Source organism: Ursus maritimus, unplaced genomic scaffold (genome assembly GCF_017311325.1).
Source record: "Ursus maritimus isolate PB19 unplaced genomic scaffold, ASM1731132v1 scaffold_71, whole genome shotgun sequence".
NCBI lineage: Eukaryota > Metazoa > Chordata > Mammalia > Carnivora > Ursidae > Ursus > Ursus maritimus.
The window spans coordinates 43,860-52,270 of record NW_024426897.1 but is presented as its reverse complement, the minus strand read 5'-3'; the positions used below and the strand labels follow the sequence as shown (position 1 = coordinate 52,270).

Genomic DNA, 8,411 nt, shown 5'->3' with positions numbered 1-8,411 from the left:
AACTATCCTAAGTAGTTCATCTATTTTAACTCTCTTCATTCTTACAATAATTTTTTTGAGGCATATACTACTATTTCTCCTAATTCACAGAGGCAAAAACTGAAGCACAGAGAGTTTAATTAACTTCCCCAAGGTCACATCACTAGGAATCATAAGAAATAGCATTTGAAACCTGTCAGTACGACTAGACCTTAAGTTTCTTATTTACCGGGTATTTTACTTATTGATTTATTTATTTAGTATGTACATATTTGTTTTTTCAAAAACACAAACAAGAGGAAGAAACCAGAAGTAAGTGAAATTGATTACCTATAGGGAGTGATTTAAAATGAGATGGAAGCTATGGAAGGGAGATGACGCTATTATTGGCATGCCCTTAGTCATGGAAGTGATGTGTAAACTCGTGTTTTAAAATGTGACTATCATGCTGGGATTCAGAGATGAAAGCCAAGGTTATAGAGTCATTACAAAACAAATGATTGCGTAGAACATTTATCTGTTTGCTTACGAGGATCTAAATACATAAGTATGCTGAATGGAATTTGATACCCCAGGCTTAGCTCTGCTCATTCATGGTCACGAGGATAATGTTTTCTCCATTTCACTTGACAGGAACATTTCTGATCCCTTCTCACAAGTTTGAAATCATGGACCAAGGAAATAAATCAGAAGTGACTGAATTTATACTGCATGGTCTTTCAGGTTCTCGAGAGCTACAACTTTTCTATTTTGCATTTTATACACTTTTCTATTTATCCGTTGTGCTGGGGAACCTCCTCATTGTGCTCACTGTTATCTCTGAACCTGCACTACACACACCCATGTACTTCCTACTCAGTAACCTCTCCTTCATTGATGTGTCTATCCACCTCTGCCACCCCCAAAATGATTCTTGATTTCCTTATGGAGCACAAGACCATCTCTTTTGATGGCTGTATGACCCAGATATTCTTTCTGCATGTCTTTGCTGGTGGTGAAATGATGCTTCTTGTGGCTATGGCTTACGACAGATATGTCGCCATATGTCGACCCCTGTCTATGCATCCATCATGAGTCTGTGCAAGTGCACAAGCCTTGTGGTGGGCTCCTGGCTCATCAGGGTTTTGCACTCACTAAGTCAGTTGGTCTTCACAGTAAACCTTCCATTCTGTGGTCCCAATAAAGTGGACAGTTACTACTGCGACCTTCCCCTGGTTATCAAACTTGCCTGCACCAATACCTTTACTCTTGAGGTACTGATGCTTTCAGACAGCAGTCTAATGGCCACGAGCTCCTTTGTGCTCTTGCTGGTCTCCTACACGCTCATCCTGGTTACCGGGCGACGGCGTTCTTCCGCAGGCATGGCCAAGGCAAGGGCCACCCTGAGTGCCCATATCACTGTGGTGACCCTCTTCTTTGGGTCCTGCATCTTCATTTATGCCTGGCCTTTTAGCAGTCTCCCAGTGGATACGGTTCTCTCCATATTTTATACTGTTTTCACCCCTCTTTTAAACCCCATGATCTACACCTTAAGAAATAAGGAGGTAATATCAGCAATGCAAAAGCTAAGGAGTCGACAAGTGCGTTTCTGAAAGTCTCCCAGGTATTCCTTGTGATAAGTAACACCTATAATAAAAGCCAGGTTAGTGTACCTTACTCTGTCAACTACTGGTCTGTCTGAAATATCATAGCACCCATTTTCTTCCTCTTTCTAGCATTCTCTAACAGTAAGCAAACTATCTTAGATAACAGAATTGGACTTCCTATTTTTTGCTTATGAAACAATTCTTATTTTAGACTAAAATTATTTATATTAAGCTTTCTCTTTTACTATAAAATGTGTCTATCAAATCCATGCTTCTTTCAATCAACTTAATATGAAAATGTACAAAATACTAAAGTAATGTAAAATATTTAAATCATATTTTAATGTTTCAGGATAGTGATTGATTTGCAGTTATTCTCTGGTCACCATCTTATCTGGTATCACAAATTAGAGGTAGGGATTATCATAAATTTTACCATTTCTGGTTATATACCTTATTCTGTCTCTGTCTCTCTCTCTCTGTAAATGTATACAAACACCCACACTTATATTCTTTGCTATTCAAACTATTTCTATTTGAACTAAGAAACTAAATAGATTGGGATTTTTTTTTTTTTTGCATATAGGGATAGTATTTTTTGCAATCTGAGCTCTCACAACAAATTATCCAAACATAGGCACCAAAGAGCAAACAGACTATATTGCGGAACTCATTATCCAAACTCAGAAACCAAGTACCATTCATACATTTACATTAACCATGCTGCAAACACTAAAACTTGAGCTGACAGTGTTTCTTTACATCAGTGTATTAAAGCTTAGAATTGACATTCAAAGTTCAATGACTACAATGCAAAAATGGATACTGCTCCCCGTATAAGTAGACCGTTTTCATCAACAGTGCTAAATATATGGTTTTGTTCTCTATATGCTCACCTATCTCTATGTAATTCATGCTCTCTAATCCATACCAACAAACAAAACATAATTCAGAATACATTTTTTCGAAGCTCTCTAAAAATGAGAATTCTTTTGACTTTTTAAAGGAAGACTACATTTTCACACTTACTTAATATTTAATTTTTACAGTCTAACCCCTCTGTCACCAATTAGAAGACTGAAAGTCATGCATCGTACAAGTTAAGTGAGTCGAGCACAATCATAATCAGCAAATCAGTTGAGCATAATCAAATCAGCATGTATCAGGAAATGATACAAAAACCCTTCAATTTCTAACTTCTAATACTTGAATGAAAAGCCATTCCCCAAAGGCAAAATATGGTTTTGTGTGTAGAAGAAACGGTAGTGTGGAATAGGATTTAGTACCAAGTATGTTTTAAACAAGTTTTCACTCATTTTTCCCTTCATGACTTTACCACTCCACAAGTCTTTGTTGATTCCATTGAGAAACACAGAATTAAAAAAATAAACTAATATAGGACAGTGTCATATGATGGTGATGATGATGATAATGAGAAAGCCAAACATACTTAATGATCATAATGTAACATATAAATTGTACCATTATACCATCTCATTTGATTCTCACAAAATATCTGTACAGTAGAAAAATAAGATCATACCTCTACTACTGGCAATATTGAAATTTAGATAATTCTGAAACTCCTACAAAAATACTTATGAATTCTACTTTTTTAAATATTTTTTATTATATTATGTTAGTCACCATACAGTACATCCCTGGTTTTTGACATAAAGTTCGATGATTCATTAGCTGCATATAACACCCAGTGGACCATGCAATATGTGCCCTCCTTACTACCTACCCATCGCCAGCCTATCCCATTCCCCCACCTCTCTCCCCTCCAAAGCCCTCAGTTTGTTTCTCAGAGTCCATAATCTCTCATGCTTCACTCCCCCTTCTGATTACCCCCTCTTTCTTTATCCCTTTCTTCTCCTACCTATCTTCCTACTTCTTATGTTCCATAGATGACAGAAACCATATGATAATTGTGTTTCACTGCTTGACTTATTTCACTTAGCATTATCTCCTCCAGTGCCATCCATGTTGCAGCAAATGTTGAGAAATCGTTTTTTGATGGCTGAATAATATTCCATTGTATATATGGACCACATCTTCTTAATCCAGTCATCTGTTGAAGGGCATCTCAGCTCCTTCCATGGTTTAGCTATTGTGGACAGAGCTGCCATGAACATTGGGGTGTATATGGCCCTTCTCTTCACTACGTATGTATCTAAATACCCAGTAGTGAATGGCTGGGTCATAGGGTAGCTCAATTTTTAACTTTTAAAGGACATCCACACTGTTTTCCAGAGTGGCTGTACCAACTTTGACATTCCCACCATTACAATGTAGGAGGGACCCCCCTTTCTCCAACATCCTCCCAACAATTGTTGCTTGCCTTTCATAATTTTTGCATTCTAACTGGTGTAAGGGGCATCTTAGTGTGGCTTTTGATTTGAATTTCCTGATGGCTGATGATTTTGAACATTTTTTCATGTGTCTGTTGCCATTTGTATGTCTTCATGTGGAAAAGTATCTGTTCATATATCTTCGCCATTTTTTGATTTCATTTCGTTTCCAGTGATATTGAGTTTATGAAGTTCTTTTAGATCTTGGATACCAGTCTTTTATCTAGTGTACATTTGCAAATATCTTCTCTCTAACTCCGGGGCTGCCTCTAGTTTTCTGACTGTCTTCTTGGCTGCAGCAGAAGCTTTTTAGTTCTTATGAAGTCCCAGCACATTCATTTTATCTTTTGCTTCTCTTGCCTTTGGAGATGTGCTATGGGAAAATGATTGCTGTGGCTGAGGTCATAGAGGTTGCTGCCATGCTCTCCTCTAGGACTTTGGGCTAGGATTCCTGTCTCAAATCAAGCTTCTTCATCCATTTAGATTTATCTTTAGTGTGGTGGAGAAAGTGGCTCACAGTTTCGCTTCTTTGCATTATCAGCTGTCCAATTTTCCGCAGCTACATTTATTGAAGAGATCATGTCTTTTTCCCACCGGATGTTTTCCTGCTTTGTCGAAAAATTAGTAGCCAAGAGCCGAGGTCCATTTCTGTTTCTCTTTTATGTTCCATTGGTCTATGTGTCTGCTTTTGTTCCAGTACCATGCTGTCTTTGGTGATCAGCAGCTTTGTAGTACAGCTTGAATCTGAGCATTGTGATGCCCCCAGCTTTTCATTTCCTTTTAATAATTCCTTATGATCTAGAGGCCTTTTCTGGTTCCACAAAATTAAGGGCTATTTGTTTCCAGTTCTTTGAAAAATATTGGTATTTTATCGGGATGCATTGGAGCTGTAGATTGGTTGGTTAGCATGGACATTTTTAAATGTTAATTTTCATCCATGAGCATGGAATATTTTGCCATCTTTTTGTGTCTTCTTCAATGTCTTTCAAGAGTGATTTGTAGTTTCTAGAATATAGATCCTTTACATCTCTGGTTAAGTTAATTCCGAGATAACGTATGATTTTTGGTGCTATTGTAAATGGGATGGATTCCCTAATATCTCTTTCTTCTGTCTCATTATTCGTAGAAATGCAACTGATTTCTGAGCGTTGATTTTGTATCCCGCCACATTACTGAATTATGAACTGAACTCTATAACTTGGGAGTGGATTCTTTTGGGTTTTCCATATAGAGTATCATGTCATCTGTGCAGAGAGACAGTTTGACTTCTTCTTTGCCGATTTGGAAACCTTTTATCCCTTTTTGTTTTCTGATTGTTATTGCAAGGACTTCTAGTACTATGTTGAATAATGGAGAGAGTGGGCATCCTTGTCGTGTTCCTGATCTTAAGGGAAAGGCTTCCAGCTTTTCCCCATTGAGAATGATCTTTGCTGTAGGCTTTTCATAGATGGTTTTTATGAGATTGAGGAATGTGCCCTCTATCCCTACACTCTGAAGGGTTTTAATCAGGAAAGGATACTGTATTTTGTCAAATGCTTTTTCTGCATCTATTGAGAGGATCATATGATTCTTGGCTTTTTCTTGTTGATATGATCTATCACACTGATAGATTTGTGAATGTTGAACCACCTTTGCATCCCAGGGATGAATCCCACTTTGTCATGGTGGATAATCCTTTTAATGTACTGTTGGATTCTGTTAGCCAGGATCTTGCTTATGAATTCTAGACATATTCTTTAAAATAAATAAATGAACTCATGGCATCTAAAACAGATGCTCTGAGAGAGGGAAACTGATGGAAACTGACTGCAGTTCATGAAAATGATGGGCAGTACGCTTGGCCATTAGGGGAAACTTCTGTCTTGCAAGAGCATTAGGCAGAATTGAATTTTTTTTTTGATCTGGACTCTCAAAATGTATACAGAAGGGGGTACTATGAAGTACAAGGAAAAGACCAAACTACCCTTGCTGGTCTAGCCTATGGATAGAAAAATTGCTTCCTCTTGGAAATTATAACCATGGGATTGCTCACATATGAGTTTGGAGTCTGTATTTATACTCTCTGCACAATCAGAAGAGTTTTAACCTGAAAAATCAACATTAGCTATTGGGAACCCAGAGGGTCATTGAAATTCGGGGGTCATTTGGAGAACCAAATTTCAGGTGACCTTGACTGAATTGAGTCAAATTCACCAACACAAGAGGACCTATGTACATTGAACAGCAGTCAATTGAGCAAACAGCAGACTAACTTCCCACTCTCCTCTCAAATCAGTAATAAATCTATTGGATACACATTATAAAGCAAATATATTCAACATGACTAATGATACAAAACAAATATAAAAGGAGAAAATATTGCTATCATAAAAGAAAAGCCAGTGACTTCTGTTCCTCGGAAAAGGAGTAGAAACAATTTTCCATATTCCTCCTGCTAATATAATATCAATCACTGATTGGTATAAATTGATTTATATATAAAATATATATTGTAACACTCTGAAAGTTGGGGAGAAGAAGGTAGAATGCATAGGGACCCAAGAAATTATGTGACAGAAGATGCCAACAACTCAGGAACGCTAATGAGAATAGACCAAAAAAGTCCCCAACAAAATCCTGTTCATTCTACCCAAACAACCAGGAGAGGGGCTGCCTAGCAAGATAAAATATTTAAACAACAACTTCTCTACTTCAGCCAAACACCACAAAAGAATCTTTGGTCCCATCTCACCTATACCAGCAAAGGCCAAATGGGGAGCCTGGGCTCCTACTGCTGGCCAAGATGTAGCAAGCTACCCCAGCACCCCCACACACCTGAGGAGGTGTCAGAGAGGGCCAAGTATGGAACCTGAACTTTCATCTTTGTCAGACTGGAAACAGCAGCTCCTCCCATGGTGTAAGTGAGCAGCAGTGACAACACAAGAGGCAATCCTCTCCTTCCTAGAAATCAGTGGAGGCCTAGTAAGGGTCCAGAGCTCTCCTTCCCTCCCAGTGGTAACAAGAAGTGTCCTCACCTCCCTTTGTGTGCTGACAGAAGCAGAGTTGGGAAACAAGACTTCTACACCCACGTGGCAGGAACAAAGGGGTATTCCCCTGTCTTCACCTGTCAGAAAAATGTAAAAACAAGCCAACTAAGACAGAAAGTTGAAATAAGGTTCAGAGTCTTAAAATATAATACACATAATGTTGAGATTCCAATTAAAAATCATTAATCAGGGGGGTCTGGGTGGCGCAGTCGTTAAGCGTCTGCCTCAGCTCAGGGCGTGATCCCAGTGTTCTGGGATTGAGCCCCACATCAGGCTCTTCTGCTGGGAGCCTGCTTCTTCCTCTCCCACTCCCCCTGCTTGTGTTCCCTCTCTCGCTGGCTGTCTCTTTCAAATAAATAAATAAAATCTTTTAAAAAATCATTAATCATACAAAGTAGAAAAATCTCAACTTCAAAGAAAACTGAAAATGAATAGATGCCAACAACAAGGGGATAGTCATGTTAGAATTATCCAGATTTTAAAGAAGCTATCCTAAAAATGCTTCAATGAGCAATTATGAATGCATTTTTAAAAATGATAAAAAATTCAACATCTCAGCAAATAACAGATTACAAAGTCTTACCAAATAAATAGAAGTACAAAAAGAACCAAATGTAAAACAAAAAATATAAATATAAATCAAATGTAATTGATTATTAATGATTACCAAAAGTAAATTTTTAAAAAACCACCCAAATTCAATGGATGGGCTCACCAGCAGAATGCAAGAGACAAAGGAATCAGTGAACTGAAATGCAGAATAGAAATTTCCCATTTTGAACAATAGAGAGAGTAGATTAAACAGATCACTCTACTCTGAAAGAGATAGAAAATACTTCTTCCTACCTTAATGAAAGGGGAAAGATATTAATATTGACTTCTTAGGCATGTTAAAATTGTGAGGGCAGCCACTGAAGGAAAAATAAAATATATGATTTTCAAACTAGTAAAGGAAACAAAAGTGAGACAAAACTTGACTCACTTAATAGAAGGCAAGAATGAAATAGAAAAGAAACACAGTAAAACAAAGCATAGTAGTGAAAATAAACGCAAGTAGGAGAGAGAATTGAGACTTAATTTACCTTAGAAATGTAACCTAGGTCACTTCCTATTGATGGGCATACTTCTGACTGAACCAAGTTCTTCTGGGTTCTGTAAATGAGAAAGACCACTATTGATACTTTTCACCACTGTTGAAAATAGGCATTTCACAGAAGAAAACTACATGTATAATTAATTTGTGAAGCAAATTTGAACTCATTAATAACCACAGAAAAGCCAATAATAACCACAATAATATATCTGTGAACATCTGCCTAATTGGAAAAAAAAATCAATACATTTTATGTTATGGCCAAAGAAGGACAATCTCAAAAGGGCTCAAACTCAAGGAGAAAGCTTGGCTTCTCTCACAGCTTAGTAAAGAAGTTCAGTCACTGGTTGGGTCAGGTGAGACCTGATCTTGA

At 37.6% G+C, this 8,411-nt stretch overlaps 1 pseudogene; it reads left to right on the top strand.

Moving 5' to 3' along the window:
* Window positions 1-647: 647 nt before the first annotated feature.
* LOC103681134 lies at window positions 648-1,571 on the top strand (annotated as a pseudogene).
* Window positions 1,572-8,411: the final 6,840 nt, after the last annotated feature.